Source organism: Mesoplodon mirus (assembly GCF_964341445.2).
Source record: "Mesoplodon mirus genome assembly, chromosome: 3".
NCBI classification, from domain to species: domain Eukaryota; kingdom Metazoa; phylum Chordata; class Mammalia; order Artiodactyla; family Ziphiidae; genus Mesoplodon; species Mesoplodon mirus.
In genome coordinates, this window is record NC_138978.1 from 38,291,557 (window position 1) to 38,313,544 (window position 21,988).

At 38.0% G+C, this 21,988-nt stretch overlaps 1 protein-coding gene across 3 annotated transcripts in view; it reads left to right on the forward strand.

Annotated features, from left to right (window-relative positions):
* ZNF691 (zinc finger protein 691) overlaps positions 1-21,988 on the forward strand; it is an 80,372-nt gene that overhangs the window by 23,710 nt on the left and 34,674 nt on the right. For all 3 annotated transcript variants that reach the window (XR_014293603.1, XR_014293604.1, XR_014293605.1), the window contains one exon: positions 10,927-10,986. The gene's annotated coding sequence lies outside the window, so the exon portion shown is untranslated. The remainder of the gene's footprint in view (positions 1-10,926; positions 10,987-21,988) is intronic.

Genomic DNA, 21,988 nt, shown 5'->3' on the forward strand with positions numbered 1-21,988 from the left:
GCCATATTATATCAGACAGAATAGACTTTAGTTAAAAACTGTCACAAGAGACAAAGAAGGACATTATATAATGATAAAAGGGTCCATTCACCAGGAAGATATAACAATTATAAATATACACACAGTTAACATTAGAGCCCTGAAATATATGAACTAAACATTGGCAGATCTGAGGAGAAAAATAGTAACACAATAATAGTAGGATATTTCAGTACCCCACTTTTGATAATGGATAGAACAATCAGAAGATCAATAAGAAAATAGAAGACCTGATCAACACAATAAACCAAACAGACCTAACAGGTATAAACAGAATATTCTATCATGTTCTATCTATTCAACATCAGCAGAATACACATTCTTCTCAAGTACACATGGAACATTCTCCAGCATAGATCATGTTAGGCCACAAAACAATCATACCAAGTATCTTTTCTGATTACAATAAAATAAAACTAGAAATCAGGAACAGAAGGAAAATTGGAAAATTCACAAATATGTGGAAATTAAACAAACCACTCTTGAGCAACAAATGGGTCAAGGAAGAAATCATAAGGGAAACCAGAAAATATCTTGAGAGAAAATGAAAACACAACATACCAAAATTCATGGGATGAAGAAAAGCAGTACTAAGAGGGAAGTTTATAGCAGGACATGTGTATACTAAACAAGAAGAAAGAGCTCAAATCAGCAACCTAAATTTCTACTCTAAGGAACTAAAAAAAAAAAAAATTAAACCCAAACTTATCAGAAGGAAGGAACTAATAAAGATTAGAGCAGAAATAAATGAAATAGAGATTAGAAAACAATAGAAAAAAATCAACAAAACTAAGAGTTTTTTATAATATTTATTTATTTAGTTGTGCTGGGTCTTAGTTGTGGCAGGTGGGCTCCTTAGTTGCAGCACGTGGGCTCCTTAGTTGTGGCTCACTGGCTTCTTAGTTGCAGCTCACGTGCTACTTAGTTGCAGCTTGCTGGCTCCTTAGTTGCAGCACGCAGGCCTCTTAGTTGTGGCATGCGAACTCTTAGTTGCGGCATGCATGTGGGATCTAGTTCCCTGACCAGGGATCGAACTCTGGTCCCCTGTATTGGGAGCGTGGAGTCTCAACCACTGTGCCACTCAGGGGAAGTCCCTAAGAATTGATTTTTGAAAAGAGCAACAAAATTTACAAAACCTTAGCTAGACTAAGTAAGAAAAAAAGAGAGGACACAGATAATAAAAATCAGAAACGAAAGAGGAGACACTGCAACTTCTGCCACAGAAATAAGAAGACTCATATGAGACTCTGTGAACAATTATATGTCAACAAATTGGATAACCTAAAAGAAATGGATAAATTCTTGGAAACATAAAATGTACCAAGAATGAATCATGAAGAAACAGAAAATCTGAACAGACCAATACTACTAAGGAGATTAAATCTGTAATCAAAATGCTCCCAACAATAAAAGGTCCAAGACCAGATGGCTTCAAAGAAGAATTCTACCAAATATTTAAAGAAAAATTAACACCAGTCTTTCTCAAATTCTTCAAAAACTTGAAGAGGGAGGGACACATCCAAACTCATTTTATGAGGCCAGCATTACCCTGATACCAAAGCCAGACAGGCACTACAAGAAAACTATAGACCAATATCCCTCATGAATTTGATGCAAAAATACTCAACAAAATACTAGGAAACTGAATTCAACATCATATCAAAAGTATTATACATCATGACCAAGTGGGATTTATCCCCAGGATACATGATGGTTGAATATATGAAAATCAATAAATGTATATACCACTAATAGACAAAGGACAAGAATCACATGAGCATCTCGATGCAGAAAAAGCATGTGACAAAATTCTACATCCTATCATGATAAAAACACTCAAAAAACCAGGTATAGAAGGAATGTACCTCAACATATTAAAGGCCATATATGAAAAGCCCACAGGGAACATCACACTCAGTGATGAAAAACTAAAGCTTTTCCTCTAAGATTAGGAACAAGGCAAGGATGCCCACTCTGAACACTTTTATTCAACATATACTTGAAGTCCTAGCCAGAGAAACTGGATAGATAGATATATCAATAGATAGATAGACAGATAAATATAGATAAAAGGCATCCATGGGAAAGGAAGAAGTAAATTTATCTCTGTTTACAAATGAACTGATCTTATATGTAGAAAACCCTGAAGACCATGAAAAAACTGTTAGAAGTAATAAATTCAGTACAGCTGCAGAATTTAAAAATCAGTATATAAAAACCAGTTGCATTTCTAGAATAATGAACTGAAAAGAAAATTAAGAAAACAATCTCATTTACAATAGCATCAAAAAGAATGAAATACTTAGGAATAAGTTTGACCAAGGAGGCAAAAGACTTGTACACTGAAAAAAACAAAACATCACTGAAAGAAATTAGATGCAAATATTGATAAATGAAAGATATCCCATGTTCATATTGGGGAGGACAATATTTTAAAGATGTTAATACTACCCAAAGTTATACACAGATTCAGTGCTTTCCCCATCAAAATCCTGATATTTTAAATAGAAATGAAAAAAAAAATCCTAAAATTCACATGGAACCACAAAAGATCCCCAAAAGCCAAAGCAATCTTGAGAAAGAAAAACAGAGCTGGAAGCATCACACTTTCTGATTTCAAAATATATTATAAAGCTACACTAATCAAATAGTAAGGTGTTGGTATAAAGACAGACACATGGAACAATGGACCATAATAAAGAGCCTAGAAATAAACCCACACACATACAGTCACCTGATCTTTGACAAGAGAGCCAATAATACCCACAGCCAACATCATACTCAATGGTGAGAAGCCAAAAGCATTACCTCTAAGATCAGAAACAAGACAAGGATGCCCACTCTCACCAATTTTATTTGACAGTTTTGGAAGTCTTAGCCACAGCAATTAGAGGTGAAAATAAAAGGAATCCAAATTGGAAAAGAAGTAAAACTATCGCTCTTTGCAGATGACATGATACTATACATAGAAAATCCGAAATGCAACTAGAGATTATCATACTAAGTGAAGTAAGTCAGAAAGAGAAAGTCAAATACCATATGATACCACTTACATGTGGAATCTAAAATATGGCACAAATGAACCTACTTGCAAAACAGAAATAGACATAGAGAACAGACTTGTGGTTTGCAAGGGGGAGGGAGGGAGGGAGAGGGATGGACTGGGAGTTTAGGGTTGGTACATGCAAACTATTACATTTAGAATGGATAAACAACAAGGTCCTAATGTATATATAGCACAGGGAACTATATTCAATATCCTGTGATAAACCATAATGGAAAAGAATATATAAAAAGCACATCTCTATGTGTATAACTGAGTCACTTTGCTGTGCAGCAGAGATTTGCACAACATTGTAACTCAACTGTACTTCAATTAAAAAAAAGGAAAGAAAAGAAAATCCTAAAGATGCCATCAGAAAACTGCTAGAACTCATCAGTGAATTCGGTAAGGTTGTCAGATACAAAATTAACATACAGAAATCTGTTGCATTTCTATACACTAACAATGAAATATCAGAAAGAGAAATTAAGGAAACAAATCCAGTTACCACTGTATCAGAAAGAAATACCCAGGAATAAACCTACCTAAGTGGGCAAAAGACCTGTACTCCAAAAACTATAAGACACTGATGAAAGAAATTGAAGACAACACAAACAGATGGAAAGATATACTGGGTTCTTGGATTGGAAGAAACAATATTGTTAAAATGACCATACTACCCAGGGCAATCTAAGGTTCAATGCAATCCTATCAAATTACCAATGGCATTTTCACATAACTAGAACAAATAATTTAAAATTTGTATGGAAACATGAAAGACTCCAAATAGCCAAAACAATCTTGAGAAAGAAGAACAGAGCTGGAGGAATCACTCTCCCTGACTTCTCCCCTATTACAAAACTACAGTAATCAAAACAGTATGGTACTGGCACAAAAACAGACATATAGATCAACAGAACAGGATAGAAAGCCCAGAAATAAACCCACACACTTATGGTCAGTTAACCTATGACAAAGGAAGCAAGAATATCCATTTGAGAAAAGACAGTCTCTTCAGTAAGTGGTGCTGGGAAAACTGGACAGCTACATTAAAAGAATGAAATTAGAACATGCTCTAACACTATATACAAAAATAAACTAAAAATGGATGAAAGACATAAATATGACTGGATACTATAAAACTCCTAGAGGAAAACATAAGCAGAACACTCTTTGACGTAAACCACAGCAGTACTTTTTTGAATCTGTCTCCTAGAGTAATGGAAATAAAAGCAAAAATAAACAAATGGGACCTTATTAAACTGAATAGGTTTTGCATAGCAAAGGAAACTATAAACAAAACGAAAAGACAACCCTCAGAATGGGAGAAAGTATTTGCAAATGATGCAGTCGACAAGGAATTAATTTCTAAAATATATAGACAGCTTATATAGCTCAATATCAAAAAACCAAACAATTCAATCAAAAAGTGGGCAGAAGGGACTTCCCTGGTGGTGCAGTGGTTAAGAATCCACATGCCACAGTGGTTAAGAATCTGCCTGCCAGTGCAGGGGATGTGGGTTCGAGCCCAGGTCCGGGAAGATCCCACATGCCGTGAAGCAACTAAGCCTGTGCACCACAACTACTGAGCCTGCGCTCTAGAGCCCACGAGCCACAACTGCTGAGCCTGCGTGCCACAACTACTGAAGCCTATGTGCCTAGAGCCTGTGCTCCGCAACAAGAGAAGCCACCACAATGAGAAGCCTGCACACTGCAACGAAGAGTAGCCCCCGTGCAGTGCAACTAGAGAAAGCCTGCGTGCAGCAACGAAGACCCAACACAGCCAAAACTAAATACATAAATAAAAATTTAAAAAATAAATTGGAGGCTTCCCTGGTGGCGCAGTGGTTGAGAGTCCGCCTGCCGATGCAGGGGACACGGGTTCGTGCCCCGGTCCGGGAAGATCCCACATGCCGCGGAGTGGCTGGGCCCATGAGGCATGGCCGCTGAGCTTGCGCGTGCAGAGCCTGTGCTCCGCAACGGGAGAGGCCACGACAGTGAGAGGCCCGCATACTGCAAAAATAAATAAATAAATAAATAAATGGGCAGAAGACCTAAATAGACGTTTCTCCAAAGAAGACATACAGATGGCCAATGGGCACATGAAAAGATGCTCAACGTTGCTAATTATTAGAGAAATGCAAATCAAAGCTACAATGAGGTATCACCTCACACAAGTCAGAATGGCCATCATCAAAAAGGCTACAAATAATAACTGCTGGAGAGGGTGTGGAGAAAAGGGAACCCTTCTATGCTGTTGGTGGGAATGTAAATTGGTGCAGCCACTATGGAAAATAGTATGGAGTTTCCTCAAAAAACTAAAAGTAAAGATATCATATGATCTGGCAATCCCACTCCTGGGCATATATCTGGAAAAGACAAAAACTCCAGTTCGAAAAGATACATGCACCCCAGTGCTCATAGCAGTACTATTTATAATAGCCAAGACATGGGAGCAACCTAAATGGCCATCAACAGATGAATGGATAGAGAAGATGTGGTATATATACATTGGAATATTACTCAGCCATAAAAAGAATGAAATAAGGCCATTGCAGCAATATAGGTGGACCTAGAGATTATCATACCAAGTGAGGTAAGTCAGACAAAGACAAATATCATGTGATATCACTTATATCTGGAATCTAAAAGAATGATACAAATGAACTTATTTACAAAACAGAAATAGACTCACAGACATAGCAAACAAATTTATGGTTACCAAAGGGGGCAGAGCAGAGGAGGGAGGGATGAACTGGGAGTTTGAGATTAACAGTTATATACTACTATATATAAAATAGATAAACAACAAGGGCCTACTGTATAGCACAGGGAACTATGTACAATATCTTGTAGTAACCTATAATGGGAAAAATCTGAAAAAATATATATGATATGACTCAATGCAGTCAAAAATAAATAAATAAAATAATTTATTTTTAAAAAAGTGAGAATGTGGAGAAATTGGAACCCCTGTACACTGTTGGAATATAAAAATGGTGCAGCCACTATGGAAAATAGTACAAAGATTCCTCAAAAAATTAAAAATTGAACTATCATATGATCTAGCACTCCCATTTCTGGGTATATATCTAAAATAATAGAAAGATCTCAAAGAGATATCTACACTCCTATGTTCACTACAGCATTTTTCACAATAGCCAAGATGCAGAAACCACTTAAATGTCCATTAATGTAGCCTAGATAAAGAAAATGCAGTATATAATACAGTGAAATATTGATCAGCCTTAAAAAAGAAGAAAATTCTGCCATGTGCAGTAATATGGATGAACCTTGAGGACATTATGCTTGGTGAAATAAGCCAGTCACAGTAGGACAAATACTGCATGATTCCATTTATCTAAAAGTCAGGCTCATAGAAACAGAGAGTAGAATGGTGGTTACTAGGTGCAAAGGAAATGGGAGGTATTGTTCAATGGGTATAAAGTTTCAATCATGCAAGATGAACAAGTTCTAAAGACAAATATAGTGCCTTACCTTAGTAACAGCAGTACAACATAGCACCTGTACAACACAGTGCCTATGGTAACAATACCATTTGTAAGCTTAAAATTTAAGAGGGTAAATCTCATGTTAAATGGTCTTACCACAATAAAAAATAAATAAGTAAGATGTATGGATACAGAAAGATCGAAAGTAAAGGAATTTAAAAAGATATCCCAGGCAATTACTTACCAAAAGTAAGCCAGTGTGTAGCTACATTAATATGAGAAATCACAGACTATAAGGGAAAAAGTATTATTAGGGTTAAAAAGGACCACATAATGATGAATTATAATTCATCAGAAACATATAATGATCCTGATGCTATGAGAACCTAGTAAAGCCTCAAAAGTTAGGTGTGGCCTTGTTACTTCTGGGTGGAAGCTCTAAGAATTAGTATGTACTTTGCCGCATGCCCTTGTTTTCCTCCACCATGGCAATCAGGACTGTCCAGATGGTACCTTCTCCATCAGCCTGGGTCCTAGAGTGAGGATAATGAAAATACTACTAGCAATCATGATGCACATGGAGCATGAGTAAGAAATAAATCTTTAATGGGCTGCTTGTTTTTGACAGCTTTATTGAGGTAAAATCAGCACGCAATGAACTACACATATTTAAAGTCTTCAGTTTGTTAAGTTTTGGCACACATATGCACCTGTAAGGCCATCACCACAATCAAGATAATAAACGCATCCAATATCCCCCAAATTTCTTCATGTCCTTTGTGATCCTCCCTCTCATCTTCACCCTCTGCTTGGTTCCACGTGACCACTGGATCTGCTGTGGTCATTGTAGATCACTTGCATTTTCTGTAATTTTATATACATGGAATCATACAGTATGTACTCTTGTTTGTCTTTCAATCAGCACAATTATTTTGAGATTCATGCATGCTGTAGGGTTCATAAATAGTTCATCCATACTTATTGAGTTGTATTCTGTCATATAGCTGTACATTTATGTATTTATCCATTCACCCAGTGATGGACATTTTGATTGTTTCCAGTTTTTGGCTATTACAAATAAAGCTACTATGAATATTCCTGTAGAACATTCCTGTAGAAGTCTTTGTGTGTACATATGCTTTCATTTCTCTTGGGTAAATACCTAGGAATGGCTGGATCAGATAGTAGGTGTGTATTTACCTTTTAAAGAAACTGCCAAACTGTTTTACAGAAGTGTACAATGGTGGTTTTAATTTTCATTTCCACAATGACTAATAACATTGAAAACCTTTTTATGAGCTTATTTGTCCATCACCCATATATCATCTTTGGTGAAGTGTCTGTTTGAATATTTGCCCATTTTTAATTGGGTTGTTTGTTTTCTTTTTCAACTCAAAACTTCTGACCTTTGGAAGACACTGTTAAGAGAATAAAAACACCATTGAGGACAGGTTGTGTGTGTAACTATAAACAGTAGAACAAGGGAGATCTTTGTGGTAGGTTTGTATCTTGATTGTGGTGGTGGTTACACAAATATGTACATGTGATAAATAAAACATACATAGTATCAATGTTAATATTCCTGGTTTTGATAGTATATCATAATTATGTAAGATATAACTGTGAGATAATAGGAAATATATATATTGGTCTCTGCCCCTGGTTCCTGGTCCAGAGCTCCTAAAACCTTTGTGATTTCCTAAGTGATAAGAGCACTAGGAACATCTTTTGTTCCAGTATTTGGTCTTTGACCCCATCCCTGATATAGGGTGCTAAATCCCTTGGAATTTCCTGCATGATAGGAGGGTCTTTTGTTCTAATGAAATGATTCTGGGTGGACTCCCGGATGGCTCTTAGATGGGGGCTGGTCACCAGAAAGACCAAGCCATGATTAGAAGCTTGGGATCCGGCCCCCCCACCCCTGCACACCCCCTCCCCTGCCACAGAGGCTGAAAATTGAGTTAATAATTGATCATGCCTGCATGAGGAAGCCTCCATAAAAATCTCAACAGAAGGGGTTTGTGGAGCTTCCAGGTTGGTGAACACATCCACATTCTGGGAGGGTGATGCAACCCAACTCCACAGGGTCAGAAGCTCCTGTGCTTGGGACCCTCCCAGACCTCGCCCTATGTATCTGTCTGTTCATCTGGCTATTCATTTGTGTCCTTTATCATATCTTTTAATAAACTGGTAAACATTAAGTCAGTGTTTCCCTGAATTCTGTGAGCTGTTCTAGCAAATAACTGAATCCAAGGGGGAGGAAGTCATGGGAACCTCCAATTTGTAGCTAAGTTAGACAGAGTTGTGGCTAATCTGGGGTCCTACTATTTGCCATTGGCCTCTAAAGCATGTGTGTGGGGGGGGAAGACTCATGGGAATGAGCCCTTAACCTGTGGGATTTGATGCGTCTCCACGTTGATTGTGTCATAATGGAGTTAAGCTGTAGGACAACCAGCTGGTGTTGCAGAGAATTGCTTGTGAAGAACCTATCCCCCCGCCACATGCACACATCTGGTGTCAGAAGTGTTGTGAGTGTGGTAGTGGTGTGAAAGTAAAGGAGAAACACAGGAGGAAGACTGGGTTTTTCTAACTCAATAACCACTGAGGGAAATTGGGTGAAGGGTATACAGGGCCTCTGTACCATCTTTGCAACTAGCCGTGAATCTAAAATTATTTCAAAAAAAAATTAAAAAGAAACAACCCCCAGACTTTCTAAAATAAATGGTGTTTGGACAACTGATTATATATTAGGGAGAAAATAAAATTGGATCCCTATCTTACAATATACATAAAAGTCAATCCCTAGAGTATTAAAGACTTTAACATGAATAGAAAATTATTAGAGAAGACAGTATGGAAATTGTCTTTGTGACTGCAAGATAGGAAAACATTTCTTAATGTTCAAAAAAGAACACACCAAAAGGAAGAAAATCAATAAACTTGACTACATTTATATTAAGCATTTTGATTCACATAAAGAGAGTGAAAAGATAAGCTACAAACTGAGAGAATAATTGCAACACATAAAACTGAGTAAGATTTAATATGTAGGCTATATAAGTTACTTCTATACATCCATAAGAAAAGACAATTCAATTAGCAAACTGGACAAAGAAATGAGTGGTATTTTCACTTAGGAGAAAGCATAAATAATCCATAAACATTTGAAAAAATTTTCTAGTTCATCTGAAATCAGGGAAATGAAAGTTGAAATCAAAATAAAACCCAATTACACAGCCACCAAATGCAAAAGTTAGATAATAGTGAATGTTAGCTAGAATATGGACTAAAGGGAACTTTCACGTGTTGCTGATATTGGTGTAAACTGGAAAAGTTTCCTAGGAAAATAGTATGTCGTTACCTTAATAAGTTGAACAATGCATACACTCTACAAGCTAGGAATTCTACTATGAGGTATATTTCCTAGAGAAACTCTTGCACTTGGGCAGCAAGAGACATGTAGAAGAATGTTTATAGCTGCATTGCCTATAATAGCAAAACATACAAACAAAAAAATAACAAAAATGATGGCTTCATCATTTTGAGATTTATCTATGTTATTGCATGAAGCTGCATTTGATTTTCACCACTCTATTGTATGAATACTGTTGTACTGGGGGAATGCCACAACTTATTTACCTATTCTTTTCATTAAAAGCACTAAAGCCAGACTGTTTTACTGGTGAATCTTTACTAAACTTTCAAAGGAACAGATAATTCTTATCTTATACATGTTATTCCAAAGGGGAGAAATTATCCAACTCATTTTTCAGAGGTTAATATAATACTGATACCAAGACCACTTAAGGGCAGTAGAATGGACAACCTCATTTGTGAACATGGAGCGAAAATTCTGAATACAGTATTAAAATTTAAACCCAGTAGTAAATTTAAAAATAATGTATTACATACAACCAGAGTACAGCTTATTCTAGGAATGTAAGGATTTTTGAAAATTAAAAACTATTGGTGCTTTTGGCTTCCTAACCTAGCCCCACTACTTCTTTGTAGGCAATAAATAGCACAGGCAAGGAGAACAATCCAAGCAGTAAGCCACTACAGTTACTGTGATCCAGGCCAAATTATATGGAGGACCAGGGAATGAATGTCTGGGGTTCATTCATATAGCAAGGCTAATGATTTCAACATACAGATAAAACAGATGTGCAACTGCATGATTTATTAACTTTAACTAGGTTGAAGCTGACAGGAAAAACACCTGTCTTATGGATCCAGAACCCAGAAGCTCTCCTGGGTGTAAAGGCTCAAGATAATGTTTTTCTTTCAGGACATCATGTCTTTGTCTTCTGCATAAATCCCTTGTAGGTGCCTCCCCAGATCTTACCCCAAGGTAGAGTTAACATCTCTAACTTCCACTTATTTCATTTGCAGGTGGTGTTTTTGCCTTAGAAGATCACAATTTTACAACCATCATGTAATGAATAGATTCAGGTAAGGATCATCAATGTATACTAAAACTATTGGGTGAAAGATTGTTGCAGAACAGGAAATTTACATGGTTTCAAAGTATCATTCCATAGGTTAATTGATTAACTATAAAGAGGAAGAGGTAACTTTAAAGTAGAATTCTGATGGATACCACCTGAAACAAATGATCAAATTTACCATCACCAATAACAAGGCAAACTGACATTATGTGCCTCTTGATGTGATGTGATGGGAAGTACACATCATCACACATATAGTATTTTTGCCAAAAATGATTAACCTAAATCTAATTGTTGGGGGGAAGGTGACCAAATCCAGACTGTGGGACATTCTAAAAGACAACTTCCCTGGACTCTTCAAAAACAGTAGAGTCATGAAAGACCACCTATGTGTGTGTGCATTGCATACATGCACGTGTATGTGTACTGTTCTAGAATAAAGATAAAGATGAAAGGATACGAAAAAGGCTTGACAACCAAATGCACTGAGGGATCCTTAATTGGATCGTAGATCAAATAAGAAAAAAGTTATAAAGGAAATTGGCGATAATTGATGAAATTTTACTGTTACTGTATATTAAATATATTAATGTTAAATTCCTTGGATGTAATAATGGTATTGCAGATATTTAGGAGGATGTTCTTGTTAAAGAGTTACATGCTGAGGTGTTCAGGCATAAAGTGTCGTCATGTCTGGAACTTTCAAATGGTTCAGCAAAAAGAGAAAAAAGTACATAGATGGATACCCAGGTAAATAAAATGTAGCCAAACGTTAACAACTGGTGAATCTAGGTAATGGATAAACTATTAATTCATTATACCATAAGTTCACCTTTTCTGGGGATTATTTTTCAAAATAATAAGTTGGGGGAAAAAGCAAAAAGAAAAAACTAAAAAAAAATGCACCTACTACAGTTGGCAAAAGGCAAGGGCAGCAAGGGAGAAAGGATATGCAATGCAAAATTACAGAAATTTTACAGAAACTTTAATCTTACTTGGCTAATCACCCACTGTGTTCTTGAAACCCTCACTTTTGTGGTCACAAAAATGGAAACATTCCATACTTTTTGTTTTTCTCCTCTCTCTTCATAAGGTCTGACTCATCTGAATAGCTTCTCCTGAATTTACTTAGTGAATTTATTTCTTGGTAGTTAACCTTGATGCTTTTCCCACCTGCTATATAATAAACTCCCCTTCTCAATTCCCCCCCATTGATCAATGCTGTCCTTTCAACAAGTGAAATTCACCTTAATAGCTTAAAGGAGGAAAACTATATGATTGTTGCCCTCAGTGCAAGGAAAGCACACAATAAAATTCAGTGCCTCTTAAAAAGTGAGAAAAGAATTTCCTTAATATGAAAAGGAGCATCTGTAGCAAAACCTCCATCAAACCTCATACATTAAAGTACAAGTATGCTTATGAACCTTAGAAGTATTTCCTTTAATAGTGGTAATGAAGTAGGCCAATAGGATGCAGGGTACTTCTATCACCACTAATGTTCAGTGTGATATTGGAGGTCCTGACCAATACAATAAGACCAGAAAATGAAAGAGTAACTCTAAGGATTGGAAAGGAAGAGATTTATTTGCAGATTATATGATCATTTGCATAAAAATAATCATAATAAGAATAGCTAATGTGTATTGAGTACTTAATATATGCAGGAGCTGTTCAGTAAGCATTACATGTATAAATGCCACTTAATTCTACTTTAAAACAACCCTAGGAGATAGGTATAACTATTATCCCCATCTTACAGATAGTGACACTAAGGCACAGAGAAGGTAAGAAACTTGCTCAAGATCAACCAAAGCAGTCTAATTCTAGGCCCTTAAGTTTTAATCACTCTTCTATAACTTTACTGTCATCAACACAACTTGCGACAAAGAGAGGCACGAGAGGTAGTCAAGAGCCAATGCAATAAAATTAGTATGTCTTTAGAGCTAGAGGAGAAGGCGTAACAGTGGTTCTCAATATTGGCTGCATACTGGAATCACGTGGAGAGCTTTGAAAAATCCTGATGCCCAGCCTGCACCCAGACCAATTACATCTGAATCTTGGAAGAAGGGTGGAAAGGCCTCAGTAGTTTTTAAAGAACAATTGCATTAAAATGTCTTAAGAGAACTCAAGAATCCATTCAAATTGTGGTGTAAGTTTCCTTTCTTGCAAGGTGGGTGAGGTTGCACACTCTGAGCAGATGAATTACAGAAGGGTGTTATTTGAACCCAGGAGAAGGATAGGGACTAGAAGTCCCACATTGTGGTGGAGACTGTAAAAAGGTCTCAGTGTATCCACATGTGGCTCAGATAGAGTCATCCTGAAGCCTGCAAAGCTCAGGTGTCAAATCTCTGACTGATAATGACTTATTGTGCTAATAAATTGTCAACCCAATAGCCTTGACTTGTTTAAGGTGTCAATCTCAGCCTTCCTAAGGAGGTAACTATATCACAGCCAGGAACTGTTAAGCTGGTTACCTCAATGTGACCCCTCCCTAGATGGTAACTCTATCATGACTGTGAATTGTTGACCCAGTAATCTGAAATCCCTGGAGATGGTAGAACTTCTTTCTCAGTGCATAAGTGGATTTTCAAGTCTGAAAAGGCTTAGAATTAAATATAGAAATGGGGACTTCCCTGGTGGTCCAATGGCTAAGACTCCGTGCTCCCAATGCAGGGGGCCCAGGTTTAATCCCTGGTCAGGGAACTAGATCCCACATACTGCAAGTAAGAGTTCGCATGCCGCAACTAAAGATCCCACATGCCACAAGTAAGACCCAGCGCAGCCAAATAAATAAATAAATAAATACAGAAATGATAAATAAATCAAACCTATCACATAAATACTTTTGTGTTTAAAATAATTGTGTGTATGTGTTTGGTACTTAAAATGTAATTTTGAAATAATATGGCATATTGAAGAATCTAAGAGATTAGCCTAGTTTGGTAGATTAGACCTATGAAATGTAAGGAAATATAATTGTTTGTAAATAATAATATTATTTAAAAAAAATTTTTTTTGGCCATGACGTGCAGCTTGTGGGATCTTAGCTCCCCGACCAGGGATTGAACCCAGGCCCTTGGTGATGAGATCGCAGAGTCCTAACCACTGGACCGCCAGGGACTTCCCATGTAAATAATATTAGAATACTAGATCTACTAGATCTATATGTTATTTATTTATTTTTAAATTTATTTATTTATTTATTTACTGTGGCTGCTTTGGGTCTTCGTTCCTGCGTGCAGGCTTTCTCTAGCTGCAGTGAGTGGGGGTTACTCTTCGTTGCGATGTGCGGGCTTCTCATTGCAGTGGCTTCTCTTGTTGTGGAGCATGGGCTCTAGGTGCACGGGCTTCAGTAGTTGCAGCACATGGGCTCAGTAGTTGTGGCTCACGAGCTCTAGAGCGCAGGCTCAGTAGTTGTGGCACATGGGCTTAGTTGCTCTGTAGCATGTGGGATCTTCCCGGACCAGGGCTTGAACCTGTGTTTCCTGCATTGGCAGGAGGATTCTTAACCACTGCACCACCAGAGAAATCCTGATCTATATGTTATTTATATATATGTAACAAATTTTCGTTAAGTACTTGGGAAGAATTTGCTTACTAGAGATGAAACTTGATTGAGCAGGCATATGATGGGTGTAAAATGAAAAGAGAGTACATGAAGTTTATATTCAGTTTACAATGTTTAATGAAATTACATTTTATAAATTTAAAAATGGGATTGTTTAACAGAGTTTAATTGTTCTGCCTGAGTTACCCGAACAATAATAAAAGATCCCCTTAAGCCTAATCATTATTTTTATATAAATATAATCAATTTATAAATAGAATAATATATTTGTAAGTTGAACTTTTAAGTTTTAAATAAAGCCAAGGTTTTGAGTTTGTAGATGAAAAAATTTAATATTGATTTAGAACGTAAAATGCTGTAGTCTTTTGTGCTCACAAAATCTGCCCTCAGACATGAAAAAAAATCACATCGACACTATTATTATCTGCATTTAACTGATGAAGAAATGGAAGCTCAGAAAGGTTAAGAAAACAGGAATCAACTCCATGCGTGTGTGGCTTTAAAGCCTGTGCTCTTAACCAGTGTGCATGTGGTTTCCCTGATGGATCAACCTCCTGAAAAGTCAAATGACTTTGGAATAATAAAGTAAACTATTTTGAAGTGACTTAATCAATGTCTGCTCATATGCATTATAGGTTGACTTCACAGCTAAGTGGTCAATTTCAGCTCAAGGAAAGACTTTACTGGCTCATATGACAGAAAATTCTGGCTTCAGGCAGGGTTGCTACAGACTCAAACTCTGCTTCTCTCTGTCCATCTGTCTGTGTTGACTCCATTCAGACACAGGCTTTCTTGTGGTGCAAGATGACTGGTGCTATCCCTCTGGGCTCAAGGACAGCTAGAAAATGTGGCTGCCTCTCTCCCAGTGTTCCCACAAAGGAATCATTGCATCTCACTGACTCTCATTAGCTCATGGGTCTATTCTGGAACTAATTACTGTGACCGAGAAAATATGATGTTTTAAATGGCCATGCCTGGGGTCTCAGGTTGACCCCTAGAGTTGGAGGTGGAGTCAAATCCACCACAAACACGTGGGCTGAGAGTAGGGAGGGAGCAGTCCTACAGAAGGGTGATTGGATGACAGGCAGCAAAAACAGATGTCCATTACAGTGGGCAAACTTCTCTCTTACTTAAGTACCTCACTATATCATTCACATGTACTGCTGACATAGTCTCTTCCTCTCTTCCTTTTGGCCAGGAATCACGATACAACACTATAACTTAACTGTGTATCCTTTATTTTTCCCGTTATTGCATTTTGAGAGCAGGGATATCTGTCTTTCCTTTCATCAGTGACCAAAATAAAAGCTGTTCAGGCATTTATCTAAATGAATGAAACCCAGATTACAGGAGCCTGGGTTTGTTACCTCAGAAGAGAAATAAGGAAGATGGGAAAGTGTTTTTATGGTATTGTGGTTGGTAGCTATGTAGTATAAGGAAGGTAAGTCAAATTCACCAGACACTTATTGATAACTTCTTTGTGTTAGGCTGATTCCTGTTGGGGACAGTGTTCCAGTGCCCTTCAAGGAGCAACCAGCCTAGAGGAAGAGACAGATGGAAGGTGTTGGATACTGTGATTTGGTTTCGGCCCAGATCCATGTTAGAATGGGCCACCATATAGGCCTTGGTAATGGGTTGAGTCCTGGAGAGGGTTGGGGTTATCAAGTGTAATGTTGATTGGGTTTAAGGTTTTTAGTTTCCATTTATTGAGCACCCCCATCAAGTTACTTATACCCAAGGCCTGGGGCTTGGGGAGTAGGCAGGTCAAAAGGCTCCCAGAGTATGCCCAGGTCCTGGCTCAGGGTTAAAACCACCACTTCAGAGTGTGAAGAACCTAGTCACAAATAGCCCCAGATACCCACAAAACCACAGACATATGGGGCAAATTGGGACAAAGCAGAGACCATGCTTCCAGACACCCAAAGGAATGGAGCATTGTCCCAGAGACAGCCTGTCTACAGACATGGAAAAGGTACTACTTAGTTCCAGAGGGAGGGTGTGCAGGGTGCCTGAGCTTGAGACTTTGTGAAATAGAGTTGATCACACTTTTTACTTTGGCTGTTCAGAGGAAGGACATCTTTATCAAACTGCACCCATTCTGAAAACCTGACTGTGGTCATTCAGAAGCCAAGGTTTGCATAGGAAGTGTGGGAAAACAGGAGTAGAACTGGAGAAGGAGTCATTCAGGCTCTATGAGAGAACAGCTCATTCCTTTTCCCTCCTGTCTTGCTGGAGGGAGAGGCTAGTGATAGAAGGCAGCCCACCATGATACTCGTTTCTCAGTGTATGTGGGTCTGAGATAAACATGGAGAACTTCTTGAGGGTGAAGAGGGAATAGCCTGCCCTCCTGGTCAAATGGTAACCCTGCTGCTGTTACATATGGGCCTAGGACGGCTGCCCATCATTCATCACTCAAGGCCTGCCAGAGAGTTCCCTTGACCCAGATGCCCCAGGTAGGGGATGGAAGAGAACCTGAATAGGGAGCTGGCACCCTGTCAGCACAACAGGGGCAGAGTTAGAAAACACAATCCCAAAGGAAGCCAGAGGCATACTAATCTGGACCCTCCAGAAAAGTTGTCTTCAAACTGGGTATGCATACCCCTGGGGGTTCACAAAAACTTTCCAAGAGGTATGTGAGCATATTTAGCTTAAAGGGAATCAATGTAAAGATCCTCAGCTTCCAGGTGTACTCTTTCCAAAAATTAATCTGACTAAGAGGAGTGATGACAGCAAGATGGTAAAATAAGAAGCTCAGATTCCCTTCCCCAACAGAGACATTGACATAACAATAATATACAGTCCCAAAAGCCTTTATGAGAATTCCAGAAACCAGTTAAGAAACTCACAGTACCCAGGCAAACTAAAAGCCAAGAACAGCTACATTGAAACAGATAAGAGGAACCATTTCATTTCACTCACAATAGCCCTTCTCCCAAGCTGGCACGGCTTGGAGCACTCAGGAGTAGAATAGAAATCATAGAGTGAGTGCTCTCAGACCACAGTGGAATTCAACTAGAAATCAACAACAGAAAAATGGCTAGATAATCCCAAAATACATGGAATTTAAAGTATTAAATAAACTTTAAATAACACAAAACTTCTAAACAACACACGGGCCAAAGAAGAAATATCAAGAGAAATTTTAAAATGTTTGAACTAAATGAAAAACACAACTTATCAAAATTTGTGGGATGTAGCAAAAGAAGTGCTTTGATGGTACTGAATAGCATATATTAGAAAAGAGCTAAACTCTAAACTCAATAATCTAAACTCTACCTTTGGAAGTTTAGAAAAAGAAGAGAAAACTAAATCAAAAGTAAGCAGAAGAAAAGAAATAATAAAAATTAGAGCAGAAATCAATGAAATTGAAAACAGGATATCAATAGAGAAAATGATCAAAACCGAAAGCTGGTTCTTTGAAAAGATGAATAAAGTTGATAAGCCTCTAGCTAGGCTAACTGAGAAAAAAGAGGACACAAATTTCTAATATCAGAAGTGAGAAAGGGGGCATCTGATCCCATGGACATTAAAAGGATAATAAAGGAATATGAGCAACTATATGCCCACAAATTTAATAATCTAGATGAAATGGGCCAATTCCCTGAAAGATACAAACTATCAAAACTCACATAAGGGGCTTCCCTGGTGGTGCAGTGGTTGAGAGTCCACCTGCCGATGCAGGGGACGCAGGTTCATGCCCCGGTCCGGGAAGATCCCACATGCCGCAGAGCGGCTGGGCCTGTGAGCCATGGCCGCTGAGCCTGCACGTTCGGAGCCTGTGCTCCGCAACATGAGAGGCCACAACAGTGAGAGGCCCGTGTACCGCAAAAAAAAAAAAAAAAAAAAAAAACTCACATAAGAAGAAACAGGCAATCTGAGGAGGCTTATATTTATTAAAGAAATTGATCAATATTTAATAACTTCCCCAAACAGAAAGCACCAGGCCCAGATGGCTTCATTGGTGAATTCTACCAAATATTTAAGGAAGAAATTATATCTATTTTCTACAATTCCTCCAGAAGACAGAATCAAGAAGGACTACTTCCTAACTCATTCTATGATATCAGCATTATGCGAATACCAAAACTAGACAAAGACCTTACAAATACAGAAAACTACAGAAAAATATCTCTCATGAACATAGATGCAAAAATTCTCAACAAAACATTAGTGAATGGAATCCAACGATGTATTCAATATAAAAAGAATTACAGAGGGAGGATTCTGGGAAGATGGCAGAGTAGGAAGCACCTGAAATCTGTTTCCCCACCAAGACAACAATTAACTGGCAGAATCTGTCTGATGTAACTATTTTGGAGATCTGGCTGGAGTCTACTGAAAGCCTGCAACTTCCAGGGGAAGGCTTGGATGATAAATAGCAGTTAATTTTGGTCAATTTCAGCTCTTAGCACAGTAGCAGGTACTCATCCTCCACTCCAGCCTCATGGCAGGCAACACACACATTTCTTGGAGTAACCTACACAGAGCTAGTGGGAGCCATGGTGAATAAAAAGAACACTGTCCTCCAAATATTGGGGATCTGTGCTCTGATTGCTGCTGCTTCTTTCTTTTTTTAAAATAATTTTTATTGGAGTATAGTTGATTTATAATGTTATATTAGTTTCAGGTGAACAGCAAAGTGAATCAGTTATACATATACATATATCCACTCTTTTTTAGATTCTTTTCCCATATAGGTCATTACAGAGCATTGAGTAGAGTTCCCTGTGCTATACAGTAGGTCCTTATTAGTTATCTATTTTATATATAATAATGTATATAGGGGCTTCCCTGCTGGCGCAGTGGTTAAGAATTCACCTGCCAATGCAGGGGACACAGGTTCAAGCCCTGGTCCAGGAAGATCCCACATGCCACAGAGCAGCTACTGAGCCTGTGCTCTAGAGCCTGCGAGCCACAACTCCTGAGCCCACGTGCCACAACTAGTGAAGCCACACACCTAGAGCCTGTGCTCTGCAATAAGAGAACCACTGCAATGAGAAGGCTGTGCACCACGACACAGAGTAGCCTCCGCTTGCTGCAACTAGAGAAAGCCTGTGCACAGCAACGAAGACCCAACGCAGCCAAAAATAAATAATAATAAATAAAATAAATATTTAAAAAATCTTTTAAAAAATACTGTGTATATGTCAATCCCAATCTCCCAGTTTATCCATTCTCCCCTTTCCCCCCTGGTAACCATACATTTATTTTCTATGTCTGTGACTCTATTTCTGTTCTGTAAATAAGTTTATTTGTACCATATTTTTAGATTCCACATATAAGCAATATCATAAGATATTTGTCTTTCTCTGTCTGACTTCACTCAGTATGACAGCCTCTAGGTCCATCCATGTTGCTGTAAATGGCATTTGATTGCTGCTTCTGATCACAGAGGTGCAAACAAAGAGAAGGGCAGCTATTGTTGTTGTATCTTCCCCCACTGTCACAAGCCACTCCCCCTCTGGTTCAAGTGACTTCCAGGTGATTTAAAGGATCAGTACCCTTTTCCTGCCCTTCATTTTTCTTTTTCTCCTCTTGGAGCCCAGACATTAAAGACTAGGAGATTCAAAAACAACTGCATATTGGGGAAAATTAGAATGTGACTGTACATACCCAGGGAAAGATGCAGGTCCAGGAAAGACCTGAGGAGACCTTAAGTTTACATCTCAGGCTGATCCGTGGCATAGAGACAGCCTACAACAATAAAACAAAAACAAACAAATCCATCAAGTCCTGGGGATGGGAGAGAATATGATTTCCAAAGTTACCACATTATTAGATTCAAATGTCCAGTTTTCAACAACAATAAAAAATCACAAGGCATACAAAGAAACAAGAAATCATGGCCCATTCAAAAAATAAAAAAAATTTAAAAACCAACAAAAACTGTCTCTGAAAAAAGCCTGATGACGAATCTACTAGAAAAGACTTAAAACACTTGTCTTAAAGATGCTTAAAGAACTAAAGGGAGATGTAGAGAAAGTCAAGAAAGTAATCTATGAGCAAAATGGAAATATCAATAAAGAGATAGAAAACCTAATAAGAAGCCAAAAAGAAATTCTGGAGCCAGAAGTTATAATAGCTGAAATGAAAAATTCACTAGAGAGATTCAAAGGCACATTTGAGCAGGCAGAAGAAAGAATCAGTGAACTTGAAGATAGGACAATAGAAATTGTTGAGTCTGAGGAACAGAAAGAAAAAAGATTAAAGAAAAGTGAACAGAGGGCTTCCCTGGTGGTGCAGTGGTTAAGAGTCCACCTGCCGATGCAGGGGACACGGGTTCATGCCCCAGTCCGGGAAGATCCCACATGCCGCGGAGTGGCTGGGCCCGTGAGCCATGGCCGCTGAGCCCGCGCGTCCAGAGCCTGTGCTCTGCAACGGGAGAGGCCACAACAGTGAGAGGCCCGCGTACCGCAAAAAAAAAAAAGAAAAGTGAACAGAGCTTAAGGGAACTGTGGGACAACATCAAGCAGATTGATTATGTGCATTGCAGGAGACCCAGCATGATGAGAGAGAGAAAGGGGCAGAGAGAATATTTGAAGAAACAATGTTTGAAAACTTCCCAAATTTGATGAAAAATATGAATATAAACATCTAACAAGCTCAATGAACTCCAGGTAAGATGAACTCAGAGACTCATACTGAGATATAAAAGCAGCGGGACAGAAGCAAATCATCACACAAAAGTGAGCCTCAATAAGATTTCTGGCAGATTTCTCATGACAAACTTTGGAGGCCAGAAGGCAGTGGGCCAACATATTTGAAGTGTTCAAGGGAAAAAACTGTGAACCAGAATCCTATATCTGGCTAAACTGGCCTTCAAAAGTGAGGGAGAAATTAAGACATTCCCCAATAAACAAAAGCTGAAGAAATCAATCTCTATACTTAATCTGTAAGAAATGCTCAAGGGAGTCCTGCAATGTGAAATGCAAGGACATTAAACAGTAACTTGGAGCCATATAGAGAAATAGAAATCTCAAAAGAAGTAAATACATGGGCAATTACAAAAGCTAGTATTATTGTAACAATGGTTTGTAACTGCATATTTCGCTTTCAACATGATTTAAGAGACTAATACATTTAAAGAAAAAAATCCAATTAGTCTAAAAGCTAGTATTCTTGTAACTGGTTTGAAACTCCAAATTTCATTTTTGATGTAATTTAAGAGACTAATGAATTTAAAAGAATTATTAGTTTATGTTTTGGGGCACACAGTGTATAAAGATGTAATTCTGTGGCATCAACAACCAAAAGGGGTGGGGATGGAGATGGAAAGGAGCAGAGTTTTTGCATCTTGTTGAAGTTAAGTTGTTATAAATTAAAATTAGAATGTTATAAGTTAAGGATGTTAAATGTAGTTCCCATGATAATCACAAAGAAAAGAACTATAGAATATAAACAAAAGAAAATGAGAAAGGAATGCAAATGTTTTGCTACA